Source organism: Grammomys surdaster, unplaced genomic scaffold (genome assembly GCF_004785775.1).
Source record: "Grammomys surdaster isolate TR1022 unplaced genomic scaffold, NIH_TR_1.0 126115, whole genome shotgun sequence".
Taxonomy (NCBI): Eukaryota; Metazoa; Chordata; class Mammalia; order Rodentia; family Muridae; genus Grammomys; species Grammomys surdaster.
In genome coordinates this window covers 343,959-358,540 of record NW_021620923.1, presented here as the reverse complement: position 1 = coordinate 358,540, position 14,582 = coordinate 343,959, and the positions used below count along the sequence as shown (strand labels likewise).

At 37.1% G+C, this 14,582-nt stretch overlaps 1 non-coding gene across 1 annotated transcript; it reads left to right on the top strand.

The window, feature by feature from the left end:
- Positions 1–9,028: 9,028 nt before the first annotated feature.
- LOC114611555 lies at positions 9,029–9,156 on the top strand. The gene has a single exon (XR_003709856.1). It is a non-coding gene; the product is annotated as a small nucleolar RNA SNORA17 (small nucleolar RNA).
- The last annotated feature ends 5,426 nt before the right edge of the window (positions 9,157–14,582 follow it).

Sequence of the window (14,582 nt, the reverse complement as noted above, 5' to 3'; positions counted from 1 at the left end):
TGTTGCAGGCCTTGTTCCTAGTTACCTTTTCGAAAACTATATTGGCTTCAGTGTACAGGCTCAGTGCTGTGGGGAACCAGATGTTTGCCTTCAATGGTAACAGAAAAGCTGGGCCCCTTCAGTTCACCACTCAGTCGTAGCCAAGGAGAGGACTTGGATTTTTCCCATCAGATTTCCTCCAGAGATTTAGATTGCAAAAGGGGAGCCATAAAGGTGGAAGAGATACTTGGAAGTCTCTAGTCAGTTAGAGAGATGCTACACATAACGATGTGTATTGAAACACACAAGCTGAGAGCACCGTCCAAACCCTGACTCATTTGCCCTTTCGGTCTCCCCTCCCTTTCTTTTTCTACTTTTTTGATACCTGGTTATAATTAGTACATCTTTTCTTTTCTTAACTTGCCTTAACTAGAATTTATTTAAAGATCTTTGAGTATACAAATTGAGATAGTCTGCATTTTAATACTTTCTTGCTTTATAACTTTTCATTAGAATGAAGGCCCACATAACACTATCAAGTCTTCAGCTTGTAAACTTTAGACACTCAAGAACTTAAAAGAACACACTAGGCTCTGCTCTCTAATATCATCAACCTCACTAGTTTTATCAGTTACTTTAATCCAAATAAGTACTATTTGAGACCCTCTCCCCTCCCCCCATTGGTCTCCTTTTCTGAACTCCACGTATTCCATCTCCATTTTTCCTAACTACTTCATTTTATTTAAATGATACCAGGGCATATTTTCAAGGCCCAGAGGAACAGCTACATTAACATTCCTTATGTTGTGGAGTTTGTTTTCACTAGTAAATCGAATCAACACTCGTCCTAAAAATTATCATTGCCCAGTACAGTACTGAATAAAGTTACTGAGCATTTCTAATGAAATCCTTCGTTTTCTTGCTGGTTTTGCTCAGTTTTAGAAAGCGTTACTTTGAATGTCCACCAGCAATTCTGCCTAGTTTTGTCTAGTAAGTATATAATATATCTGTGAAATGATAGAGGGAAACACAGATTGTTCCTGAGATGGTTTCCAGTCGCAGTAGTGCTTGAACATTTGAGAAATGACCCAGGTGGTGATTTTATAAACTGGCAGTAGCTAACATTTATGGAGTGACAGTTGGTGTCTTCAAGTATCATTCAGTAAAAGTTTCTCATAGATTTGATATGTTTTATGTGTTGAATTCCAATAAGACCTCTCTCAGGAGACTCCATGTTTATCCACCGTGCTATAGTGATCAAAAGATAGAAATGAATGAATGTGTGTTACAAAGTCAGTTTAATAACAAGCATTCTGCCTCTGGAACACAAACACTAAGCTATTGCCTTAACGTGAGCAGCCCAAGTTATGGATATCGACAAAGCAATGAAAAAATTTAAGCTGTCTCAGTGATTTAAATGAAGTGATTGCTACTCCACTGTTTAAGTGTTTACATAAAAATGCATTTTAGTTTTAGACCTGATGTCATTAGGTAACCTTGGGTTGGCTAGTCCATGCTCCAGAGCCTACAGGAGCCTCAAACTCATGGCAATCTTCCTGCCTTGGTTTCCCAAAATCTGCAATTTTAGTCAGGTACCTCAACAAGCACGTTACATGAAGCCACTGTAAGAGAAACTACAACGGTCAACTTTTATTATTCTATCAGTGATGTTTCAAAGTACCTTTTTGTAAATCTTTCTTTTCAGAATGTTCCCACTCTACATTTTATATTTGGAGAAGTGTGTGACATCAGTATGAAAATTCCAACACATGGAATAGTTTGTGTATTATTTTGTGATTATTGTGTGACACAGTGAAACTTCTCACTCGGTCCAAAGCAGTGCCTCATTAGCTGTAGGAGCAACACATAGAAGGCTGGGTGAAATTCTAGATTAAAGAGCAGTGAGGACACCACTATGTTTTGCATGACCCATGAGCCAATCCTAGACAATAGTAAAATGTTATAGAGGGGATTATTAAAAAATAGGAAGAATTTAGGTATGTATGAAACGTGATGCATTACTAATGTCAAATATTCTCATTTTGACAACTGCATTCTTGGCTATGAAAAATTATTGCTATTCTTGTTACCCCATAAGCCTTGATTTACTTACAGTCAGAATATGCTTTGGGTAATTTTCAAAATAGTTAATGACAAAATGTTTATCCTTTCTCTTTTTTCTCTTTCTCTTTAAAGAACTAGTCTTATCAGGATGGATATGGCCCTCATGCCTCACTGGACAACCACAGGGGGACTAGAGCCATTACAAGGTCCCCTTCAAGTACTGGAGGACAGGCCTCTATCCCCGCCTTCGCAAGTTTAGAATTGCCACAGCCCTTCTATACTTAGAGAAGGGAGGAGATGTCAGGGGCAGCCCTGCTTATACACTGAAGGCCTAAAATCAGCCATAGGCCTAAAATCAGCAATAGGCCTGTCATACATGTATACTAATACCAAGTCTTGGGTCTCTGTGGAAAAATGTTGAAACAGAGGGCTATAAGCTCTTATAAACAGGCAGCTTTCGTAGAAATTTACCAGCCTGAGTAGTCATAGACCTTGTAAATAGGTAGCCTTGGCAGATAACATCAACTTAGATAAGGACAAGTGAATCATAGACAGAGTTATAGTGACCTGTCCCCTGAACCTTCACCCAGCTGATACCATGTTCTGAAAGATATCTGTACTCCCCCTGAACACCCACACTCCGGTGTCATCCCATTCCTCACGTTCTGCCTTTTTGTGTTTATAACCCCTGTGTGAATAAGTAAAAAATATGATTTGATTTAAATAAATAAATAAATAAATAAATAAATAGAACTAGTCTTTATCTCAAAAGAGTTAGCTGTTTTAATTTTTTTTTTCTTAGTTTGGGACTTTAGAAAATAAAGAAAAATGTTAAGAATTAATACAGATACACGCACACACACTCATATAAAGAATTCTGAATAAATTTGTTTAACTATTATAGGATAGGAAGTATAAACAACTCTACTTCTATAATGCAAATATTTGCATATAGTCAAGCAAAGATTTACACAGGTGGTTGATTTATCAACAATTGTCTACAAATGGTAAAAATGTTACATGGAACAATTTAATTATGAGAGGCAAGAAGTTTAAATAGGAAATAAGTACTTTGATATGCTTTTAGTTACTTGAATTAAGTACTAAGTATGCTTTTTATTGATACACTTTTTAAGCTAAAATATTAATCAATGCACATTAATTGTATCATGACATTTCCACCCATATGTTTGTAAATCTTTGATCTTAACAACATCCCAAATCCTTGTTATGGTCTTCTACTCTCCAAACTCCTCTAGGTGTCTTTCCTTAATAGTCAATTTCCTACTTTGTGACTACATTTGTTTTGTTATTTTAATCTCTACTGACTTTTGAAACATTCCCTAGTGATTAATTTGAAGTCCATATCATACTTAATAGTTTTCACTTGTGATTATGTAATGTCTTTTATAGTCTTGAAATTTAAGAGAGTTTATACTATGGGTAAATTGAAATATTTAATGTAAAATACAAACTACCTCTTTCAATTTACCTTTCTTTGGTTCTACAAAGGTTTTGTAAAATGTGTGACATGACATTTATATAAGAAAATGCTATACTAAAAATACACCATTCAAATATGATTCCATCAGAAAATAATTTTAGATTATCAACTTCATGACATAGGTAATATTATTATCATATACAAACCCCAAATTCCAAATTTTTATATTCAGATTTTAATGTTTGATACAGCATGGTAATATAAAAGTTATTCAGTGTATATAACATTAAATAGAACTATCAACCATATATATATATCTAACAGGTGTTAATAGGATATTCCCTTGTCAAAAACAAGAGGAGTAAATAATAATTTAATCAGTACGAAAAACTAGACATTATAGAGACATTATTCTGTGTCATAATGTAAGCCTAAATAAATTCAAATATATTCAAGATTTATATAATGTTGTCTTCCCATAATAGAATTACATTGCAAACAGTAAAAGAAAGATATCTAGGGTATTTACTTAAAAGTAAGTAGATATCCCATGAATTGCATAAAAATCAAAAGGAAATTTCAACATAGTTGAGGTAGCCAAAGAATGTCTGAAATGTGTAGACTAAATAAAAATAAAAATAAATTATTTAGTATTTTATTTAAAAAATACAAGAATAAAAAAAATAGTATAAATATGAGACTTGACATAGGATGGGACTATTGTCAGTGGATGGAGCTATTGGCCAATGCTGACTTCTAGAAGAAGAGAACTTAGCTTTCTTTAAGGACTCTGTCCCCTCTAGGTCAACCAGGCTGCAGTGTATGGCTCCAGCTAAATCAGTTAATGGACATTACCAACTGAAATAGGTAGATTATTAAAATGAAGGGGGGAAAGTTTACTGAAGTGAGAAACTTTGTAATGGTGGTAAGCAGATACCAAAGGAATTAGGAGGAGAAACGGAGGTCATAAAACATAGTGGCATTGCATGTGTATATGAAATTATAAAATAATTAATAAAAATACTACACAAAACAGGTTACAAGACAGAAGCTAATAATTGAAAATCAATATATGTCTTACCCTGAAGTTTTAAATGTCAAGACTCTAAAAATGTTAGAGTATACTTTAAAGTAATGAATAAAGTATTTAAGAAGATATGGTCATTAATAAAATGTACATATTAGTGTTTTTCATTAGTTATAATATTCTCTACATCATTGCTTTCATTAGCATACATGTACAATTCTGCTCAATTCCGGATTATTTCAAATATGAAATATCATGTCCTCTAAAACTTAAAATAATTATGTAAGGTTTTTCATTATGCCAGTATTGACAAATGTTAAAATTTTAGATTTGTATAAGTTTCAAATTTCTAATATTTTATATCACATTTACAGATTTTTCAGGACATAGGATTTTGGACTCTGTATAGAAGAAAGTATCATTTTACCATGTGCTTAATTTAATGCTCTTATTAATTATTCATTCTACAGAGATATTGGCATCCTATACTATCATTTGAAAATAAGTGTTTTATAATTTATAAGACATAATTACTTTTGAATGTATAGAATCTTGAAAACATAAATGTATTTTAACTTTTTTTAAAAAGCACAATACATTATTTTCTAATTATAATTGATGCATAAGATTTCCAAAGGCTGTAACACCATTATTTTAGTTATATATTACATATATATCTATACATATATAATACATATATAATATGTATATATGTGTGGTGTATTTAAGTTTATGTTGGGTTATACCAAGAATTAAAGTATGATATTTTGTCCTTTGGTGAGATCATACATGTTTAAATATTCATACATATTTTCTCTGTAATGCAGATTTTACAATAAGTAGAATACCTATAATAATCTACACAAACTATATAGTAAAATAACTAGCATATATTTATATACATTTATCCTCAAGAAGAAATGGTATTCTACTGTACCATATGCAAGATATAGTATACACTTTAAATTTTCTTTACCTAACTGAAAAAATCTTTAGAATTTATGTACTTAGAAATATATGCCTCGAATTCTGACCTTGTGTGTTAAGAGAGAGGGAAAAGGGAAGGAGGAATAAGAGAAAGAGGTAAGGATAAAACAGAGATAGTGGCATGAGAAGACATCAACACGTGAGCCTTGATGGGAGAGTACTTAATTGCACTGTGCAATACATACAAGGTTCTCTGCAAATTCTCTTTTCCTATGTTCACCAGTATTTAAATGTATGGTTGGCACTCGTGTTATAAACATCTATAAAACTTCCATCAAATCTGGTTAAGCTGACTTCTCTAACACTTTCACATCTTCTAATTATTATATAAATAATTGTTCCTTTTTTCAATGTTCTGAGAAAATTTATTCTACAATCACTTTCAAAAATAACACTTTTACTAATTTGCCTAACTTGTGATGGTAAGAGTATACAATTACACAGTAATTTTATTACTATTTTAACTACATGTGTTATCTCATGGAGACATCATTACTTTTTTTTTGCAATGAACAAAAAAAAGTAGATAAAGGAAATTATTTTTACAATCTCTGGCATCTATGTCTAATAAGGTTTAAAATTCTCCTTTCATTTATAAATGTCAGAACTGAGGTTTTGAGATATATATGTATTGTTCAAAGCCCCATCCATTACATGAGTTAAAAGTCCTATTCCATTTCTCTGTTCCCTGCCTTTGAAACTGCTCTTTGACATTGACCTTTCTCTGTCACATTGAATGATGATACATGTACTTTCTCCCTAGAATGTTACTTGAGCCATTTTCCTTTTCCCTCATCGTGCCACACTTGCCTGAATTTAAGAAAGACACAGCATTCAAAGCCAGTATTGATTATCCTGGTCCTCTAATAATAATGTATCAGCATCATTTCATTGACTATAACAACCATTGGACAGATATGAAAGATGTTAAAAAGTAGGGGGAAGTGTAGTGGGCTTTAAAGGGACTGTAAAGAAAATATGCTTCCTGTTTTGTATGTGTGTGGTGTGAGTGTATTAGTGTGAGTGTGTGTGTGTGTGTGTGTAACCTAAATTGCTTCTCACAAAATAAAGCCGTGGATTAGAATGTATATACATAATAATGATGAAAAACATAAAATGTATTAATAAAGCTTTAGAATCAATCTAGATTACCTCTAAGAAACAAAAAAAGCCATGTAAAATATATACTTCTAAAAGCAGTCACTATGTCTCACAATATAGTTTAATCACATTAACGGTGATTCTTTCTAGAGTTTGTCCTAAACAGAATTATCTTTGCAGAGAAAACTCAGCGTCCAACTTTCCCTCATACACCCAATAATTTATTTCCAAAACTATTTCTACTAGTTTCTCTGAATTTTAAACAGATTTCTTTTAATCATTTTCTAGTTATCCAAAAGTACCACTTACTATTCTTTAGACATAGAAGTTTCAAAGTTACCACGTCAATGGCAGGGTCCTTAGGTGGTAGCAGTAGTAAGGTACTGCTGAACTGTAAGTATGCTAAGTTCATCAGTTGATTATTCATTGAGAAGATGATGTGAAATAGGCCTCTAGGAGATGCGTCTGGTCAGAGAAAGTAAATCAGAGGGGAAATGATGTTTTGGGCTATGTTTCTCATTTCTTCTGTCTGTCTCTCTGGTTACTGGCCACCACAAGGTGAGCTTCTTTGCTTTGCCATATCTGATCTACTTAATGCTCTACCTCATCATGCACTGACTAAAACACGGTGGAACCAAGTGACCATAGATTGTGACTAAGAACCAAAATAAACCTTGTTTATTTATGCTTATTTTCTCACAGTAATGAAAACTAACAAGCAGACATAATCTTCCATGCCTTGTCTCAGTCTCTATCTATTGCTTTTTTAATTTTTTAAAATTATCTTTAATCTTACTTTTTTTTTTACAGTCTAGTCATCATCCCCCTCTGGTTCTGCCTCCCAAGAGCTGCTCATCCCATTGTTTCTCCTTTGTCTCCAAGAGAATGTCTCCATTCTCCCATACCCCCAGATACTTACACCCTAGCTATTGTTAAGAGGCAATATCCTGCTCTTCAGAACTACACCACACACAACCAGTCCTGCAAATGGTACAGAAATGACATCAAGAAATCCTGGTTACAAAAATATGAATTTCTTAAGGGGGTTCCTGAGGAAAATGCATTTGGGCAAGAAGTACAACAAGAAAGGACTAAAGAAGATGCAGGCCAAAAATGCAAAGGCAGGGAGTGCATGCACAGAGGCCATCAAAGCCCTTGTAAGGCCATCAATTCCAAGATGCTAAAGGGCCTCAACCACACACTCAGCTGTGTGGTTTTCATTGCTAACACCAAAAGGATTAGAAGATACATGACCAGAGACCTATGCTGTTTTTACAAACAAACTTGACACAAGATCTGTGTGTGAGAGAGAGAGAGAGGGGGGGGGAGGGGGGGGAGGGAGAGGGAGGGAGGGAAGGAGGGAGCAAAGCAGGGAGGGAGGGAGGAAGGAGGAGTCATTTACCTTACAACATGATTTTTATCTTCTTTATCATTTTGTGACACAATAAATGTATGATTCTTCAGTTATTTTATGCATGTAAGTTGGCCCTGCCACAATGAATGTTAATTTCTATAGGACAAAATGCATTGCTTAAATAAAGTCTAAAGTCCCTGTCACTAATAAACTGTGCCATAACTTTGTATTGATTTTAACAGAGAACCAGAAATAGCCTGACATAAGGGCCCAGTCTTCAGATTCAATGCTTATTTAGAGACACTTTAAACTGAAAATTAGTTCAATAACTCTTTAGGTTTTTTTTAATATAACAGGGAAGTGTTTTAATTAATTCATTGATTTGTGTTAAATTTCTTCACAGTCTTGTGTAGAATATTTCATAATGAAAGCATTAAAAGAAGTCAAAGGCATTAATTAATCTTATTGGTCATCACAAAAGTAGTTTTCCTAAAATGTATTTTATTCAGTTTACCCTTTCCCGCTAAGTACAGTGATTAGGTAATAACAAAGGAGCTGAGCTCAGCCCTCACCTTCTGTTTTATGGATTACTTTGATTGTTTTTAAAAAGTAAGTACTTATTTTAATTCTGACAAATTCTAATAACACTGCCTGAAGCCAAACTGGGTGTGCTTTATTCCCTGGCTACAAAGTCAGTTTTAAGTTGACACATTTAACATAAAGTTAATTTTGTCTAGTTGAGTCTTATATTTTTTGAGGTATATGATCCTAGAACTCTTCTACTGTGTCTTCTAATTTATGCTGATGTTTTTTATTAAGTGTTACATGAATATCATAAGAACAGTTTGTCTTGGTTTTGGTAGCTCAGGAAAACAATTTGAGAAGTCACTAATGATGGTTACCTCATATAGAAATACAGATATAAAGATTGAAAACAATTAACCCATATTTATAACTATGAAGACAGTCACAACTGAGTATAATGGAGTCTTACAAGATGATTCTTAAGGAGCAAAGCCTGATATTTTCAGTATCATAGATGAGCGAAATGTAACTTACAAACTAAGCCTAGCCTCCCCCTAGAGGCCTTGCAAGTGTGCCTGTGGTATTACATTAGATGGCAGAAAGGAGAAAAGCTAGGTCTACATACAATGTATGAATATGATCTATGAATATCCGAGTGATTGGTAGCACAACATTTCCTTAAAAAGTGAGCCTGAGATGCCCACCAGTCGGGCACCAGGCAGGCCAGGAAAGGCTCCTAGGACCGTGGAGCAGGCCAGAGACAAGAAAAGCCATACTGGAACCTCCTACTCTGGGCAGGAGTGATCCCAAGACAGAAGATCTTCACAAGGGGACACTGGAATGGTCTTGGCAAGAAATGGGTCCGAGACTGTGGGGCAGTGGGCTATGAGAAAAGGCCAGAAAGCTTGGTAGAAAGCTCTGGAAGTCCCGGAAACTTTGGTCTGAAGAAGACCATTAGGACGGAAGGACCGCTTCAAGCTTCCCAAGTCATCTGGCTCTCTTAGCTTCCACTCCCCACAGTCCCTCCCACGGAGAAGTCCATGGCCATTGATCACCATGGAAGGAAGAGCACCTTCATGCATGGTAGGAAGAGCACCTTCATGCAGATGAGGCATTCACAAGCTCTCAGACCAAGGCAATAGGGCTACCTGCCGCCACTCCAAAAACTGTATATATTGCCCAAGCTCAAAAGTAAAGTGTGTGAGAGATCCTTCCCGCTGTCTATGCACATCAAAGAGCTGTAACACTTTTTCCCTTTCCGCAGCCGAGGCACCCCCAGGCTGCCCACAGAGTGAGGAAACCAAAGAGCTGTAACACTCGCCTGCCTCCTTGGAGGCACTGAGATGCGGTTTTGGAGGCAAGGGCGGAAGCGGATTCTTCAGTCTGCTCCCTGCTCTTCCGGGCCAGCCGTCAGCGGCAGCTGTAACCGTGGTTCAAGAGACTACGTCGCCCCCCGACTGAACAGCATACCCTGGGACTGCCGCTGCCCTCCAGCTCGTGGCCACGACCCTGCCCATGCACCCCGCACGAGTTTGGACCCGCACTAGACAATCACTAGCTCAGCATCATGGTTCCCAGACATGGAACTAGCTTGAGATTACCACCAGTCTAGCAGCTCACAGGCCTGGAGGTGACAGGAGGGAGGACAGACCTCTGTCTGAGATGACCTCTGACCAATGCAATGCATGAGCAGGGCATAGCACTCCTGAGCCTACTCCTGAGATGACCCCAGACACACACAGACACCAGGTACTGCCAAGAGGAGCAAGTAAGTGATGCAGAAATAGAAGAGAAAGAGAAACAGAAGGGCATGGGCACAATGAAGAGAGACAGGAGACTCAGTAGTAAGGAACAGACTGATTTGAGTAGCCGATCGTTGGATACTCGCCTATGCTGCCAACATAGCCCGTCATGTCTGCGAGTGTGATCCTGTAACAGCATGGATCTGTTACCACCATAACCAGGTAAATATCTGGGGACATATTGATTTTAAGAGCTGTGAAGACCTGTCCCTGTCCTCATTGGGGCATTCTGGGTGAGTTGGCCCTGGTGGCATAAGAGCAAGATAGCCTGGTTAGCCCCAGACAGCTGCAGCACTCAGAAGAGCTTTACACATTTTGGGAGTTGCTGGTGAGCCTGTTCCTGAGGGCATGAGCATGGGAGAGCTGGCCTCACCTCCACTTGTCTCCAATGAATGAGGGGAAAAAATGGCCCTGCACCTCTCTTGCCCCTGGGCACTTTGATATTCAGATGAGCAGGCCCTGAACCTCACCTGGGTAGCCCTGTAGAGCTTACCCCGGATGTCAACGTTGTGAATGAGCTGACCTTGGATGTGGGGGTTGTAAATAAGCTGACCCTGAGGTCATGATTATGGGAGTGTCAGCCCTGCCTCTTGTCTGCTGTATGATGGCATTAGCAAGGGAAAGAGAGATCACCAGCCCCTTCCCTTTTGCTCTCTGCATCAGTGAGAGAGTTGGCCCTGACTGGGTCATGAGAGCAAGAGAGGTTGTCCTGCCCCTCACCTGCTGCAGCACTCAGGAGCACCTTGTGTGAGCAGCAAGGGAGAGCTGGCCCTGGATGTAGGGGTTGTAAGTGAGCCAGCCACAAGGTGTGAGTTCAGGAAAGCTGGTCCTGCCACTTTTCTTCTGGGATGGCAGTGGTGCGGATGAGAGAGAGATGCCTCCTCCTCTCTCATCTTGCCATCTACAGCAGGCAGGAAAGCTGATCTTGGGGTCCTGAGTGTGAGAGAACTGGCCATGTCTTTCACCAGATGCAACACTCAGGAGAGCTGCACTGAACAGAGCCTGGGCAGCAGCATAGAGCTGGTCCAAGTTGTTACATATTTTGCTGGCAAGTTGGCCCTAGGGTGTGAGAGAGGGAGAGCAGGCAGGCTGAACAAGTTCAGAAACCTCTCAGGCACAGACTCAGGGCTTTGAATTGGTTCACTCCAACATCTTCTCCATTGATGAACTGCTGGAATGCATGCAGGGGCCAGTTCTACAGATCTAAAATTACAGGATCTCTACGGCACAGGGCAACAACAGGATGTCCAAGAGGTGTCCCAGTGAGGTTCCAGTATTGATAGAGCAGCAGAAGATAGAGGCCTCCTACCAGACAAATGAGTCATTGTAATGAACACTTGCAAACAAAGGAGTGTAGACAACATGTACTGTGGGACACATTGTAACACCCTATAGATTCCACAGTATGATTTTTTTTCCTCTGTTGTGAGGAGGTAGTAAAGGTGGAAGGCAGGTAGAAAGGGAAGGGGAGATAAGTGGGATTGCAGTGCAGGGTGCATGATGTCAAATTCACAAATAACACATAAAAAGTTAAAAAAAAATAAGCCTCAACTCTCCTCTGTAGAAGAAATGTTACGTAATGCTATGTCTAAAATTATAACCCTGTACAAATTCACATCTTTAGCTATTTTAGCAATCTCTATAATCATATTGTTTAGGTGTTAAACTTCTCTTAGAGATGAGAATAAATCAGCAAATGTGTTTTTAAAGTTCTTTAAATAGATGGTTAGGCTCACTGTGGAGAGAAATGACTTTTCCCTTGAAAATGTTCATTTTGTTATTCATCTATGAACATGAAGGTTAATATGAATATGTTATCCATCTTGACTATGAAGTCAAGCTATGACTAAAAAAAATTAGTTAAATAAAACAAAAATTTAATAAGTTTCTACTGATACTTGAAGGCATGTCCTTCCTGGGAGCATTTTCTAAAGGGAAACAGAGATGCAGTTAAACGCTGCCTGGAGGTGAGCTATGGCATGCAGTGAGAACCCAAGTCTGGGATAAACACTGAGGAACGTTTCTGAGAAGAGATTTTCTCAGTGATGAGCAAACTGAAGGTTGGACCTGGGTACTGATTAACTGTGAGGAGAAGAAAGCCTTCAAATATGGAAAACGTGAGCTTGGAGTCTTCAGAGGGAGAACAGTAAGTGGTTAAGGGGGCCTGGATTTGAGTGGGTCTATACAGACTTCAGAACATAGAGGAGACATGGAACATGACAAACATTCAACTGAAGCAAAGCTGATTTAGGATAAGATGGAACCAGAAAAAGCAAAATGGGATGAATCTATGGTTGAAACTGAGTTGTAAAAAAGGAAAACTCATTTTGAAAAGGGAATTTTTTTTTTCTGAGAGAAAATATACCAAAAACCTCTCCATTTATTTTTGAACAGAGATGGCAATGTCAGACATATTATAAGCAATTCAACCTTGCAAGTGTTAACTATAGTACAAAACAAAGCAAAAACACAAACTGTACATTTATATATATATATATTGTGTATATATGCATATATGTGTATGTACATATATATGCATATATATGTACTGTGCAGCATATGAATATACATAACATCTATATACATATATATGGATATATATGCATATATATAATTTGTCTATGATCTGTTCTATAGCTAACATTTGTGTGGTTGAATTTATATCTATATCTGTATCAGTATTGATATCAATATGAATATATACATGTATGTGTGTGTATATATATATGCATATGTATATATATAAAATAGTAAATGGATTCTGTTAGTCATAATTTATATCAGTTTTGTGGGAAAGGTTTAACAATAATAAGCACTTTTATTATTTATTATTTTATAGAATATTATTAAAACATGGATAATAGTAACCAAAAGCACATTGTATACCTACCAGCTGGCACTCAAGTATATGTTATGAAATGTATATATTAGTTTTATGAATCCTCTTAAAGCACAGTGTGGACAGAGCTAAGACGCTCAGAGTTTCACTCATTTATCCAAAGCCTTAAATATCAACATCAAGATAGGAACTCACATCTCCAATATAGAAATGGTGGAGCTGGTATAGTTACACACACACAGACACAGACACAGACACACACACACACACACACACACACACATGCACACATGCACAGTCATGCATACACATATTCTATGACACAGTTCTGTATTACTTGCTTGTCTCTGTCTCCATAAGTGAAAAAGCTACTGATTCTTATCTCCTGCATATGATATTTTATGATTTTTAACTTATGGCTTATTGTTATTTTGCTCATTAATGTTACTTCTTAATGATGCTTAGTCTTGGACCAAGTTTCTACTTGGAATCTAGTGTCCTTTTGTAGTCTCAAAGTGATCTCAGTAGTAGTCAAACCACAGAAGTTTTTACTTCAAACACTAGCATAACTTGTCTTGCTATTTTCCCACAGTATGGACTGTACAATGCCTTTGTATGTGAGTCAAGAAGGAAAATATTCAGGAATATTATGCAACTGTATGATGATGACACTTGGGACGTGTCTGAATCACGTCCTCTGCCCAGACTTGTAGCATTACAAGATGAGATCTCTGCACTGAACTCTTTAATGGTTTTATGATAAAACACTTGGGTATGATGCTGGTCACCAAGGACTTATGTATGACTGTCACTAGATATGACCCTGCCATGTCCATTACATTTCCTTAGTCTCTTCCCTCAGATATATAACACCTAACTTTAGAATACTAAATACTTAATAAATTTGCTCACTAAAGATTTATTTAAAAGTGCTCTGACAATAGGAATCCTCACACACTATTTGGTTGTATAGAGAAAACTTGGGAGGCACTTGTTGACAGGTATGTAGAACTCATTTTCAGATAATTAATGGGCAGAAATCAGAAGGAAAGAGAAAACATTTGATGCGGCTTCTATTATTCTTCCTGATACTAAAGTAGTTAACGTTTGAATGAAGTCAATTAAATATCTACGTTCAAAGGGATTTTTGTTTTCCTAAAAGGAACCAGAGTAAATACAACACACCAAATGCCTCAGGACTTCATGATCCAGTTCGGAGGCTTTAGTTTCAAAGCACTTGTGCTTTAGTGTCTCAAAAGTGTGTGAGTGATACCAACTTGATTCTGCCTAACAAACAGAAAGGGAAACCAGAGCCTTAGATTGTCATGTTCGACAAGTTAATGTGTAGTCATTTCTAGTGCTTCCCTCTGCAAAGGCTCCACATACAAACACCAGCCTGAGTGTGTTTAAACAGGCTGTGTTTGAATTCATTCCAGACTTTCCATTTACAGCAATTTAAG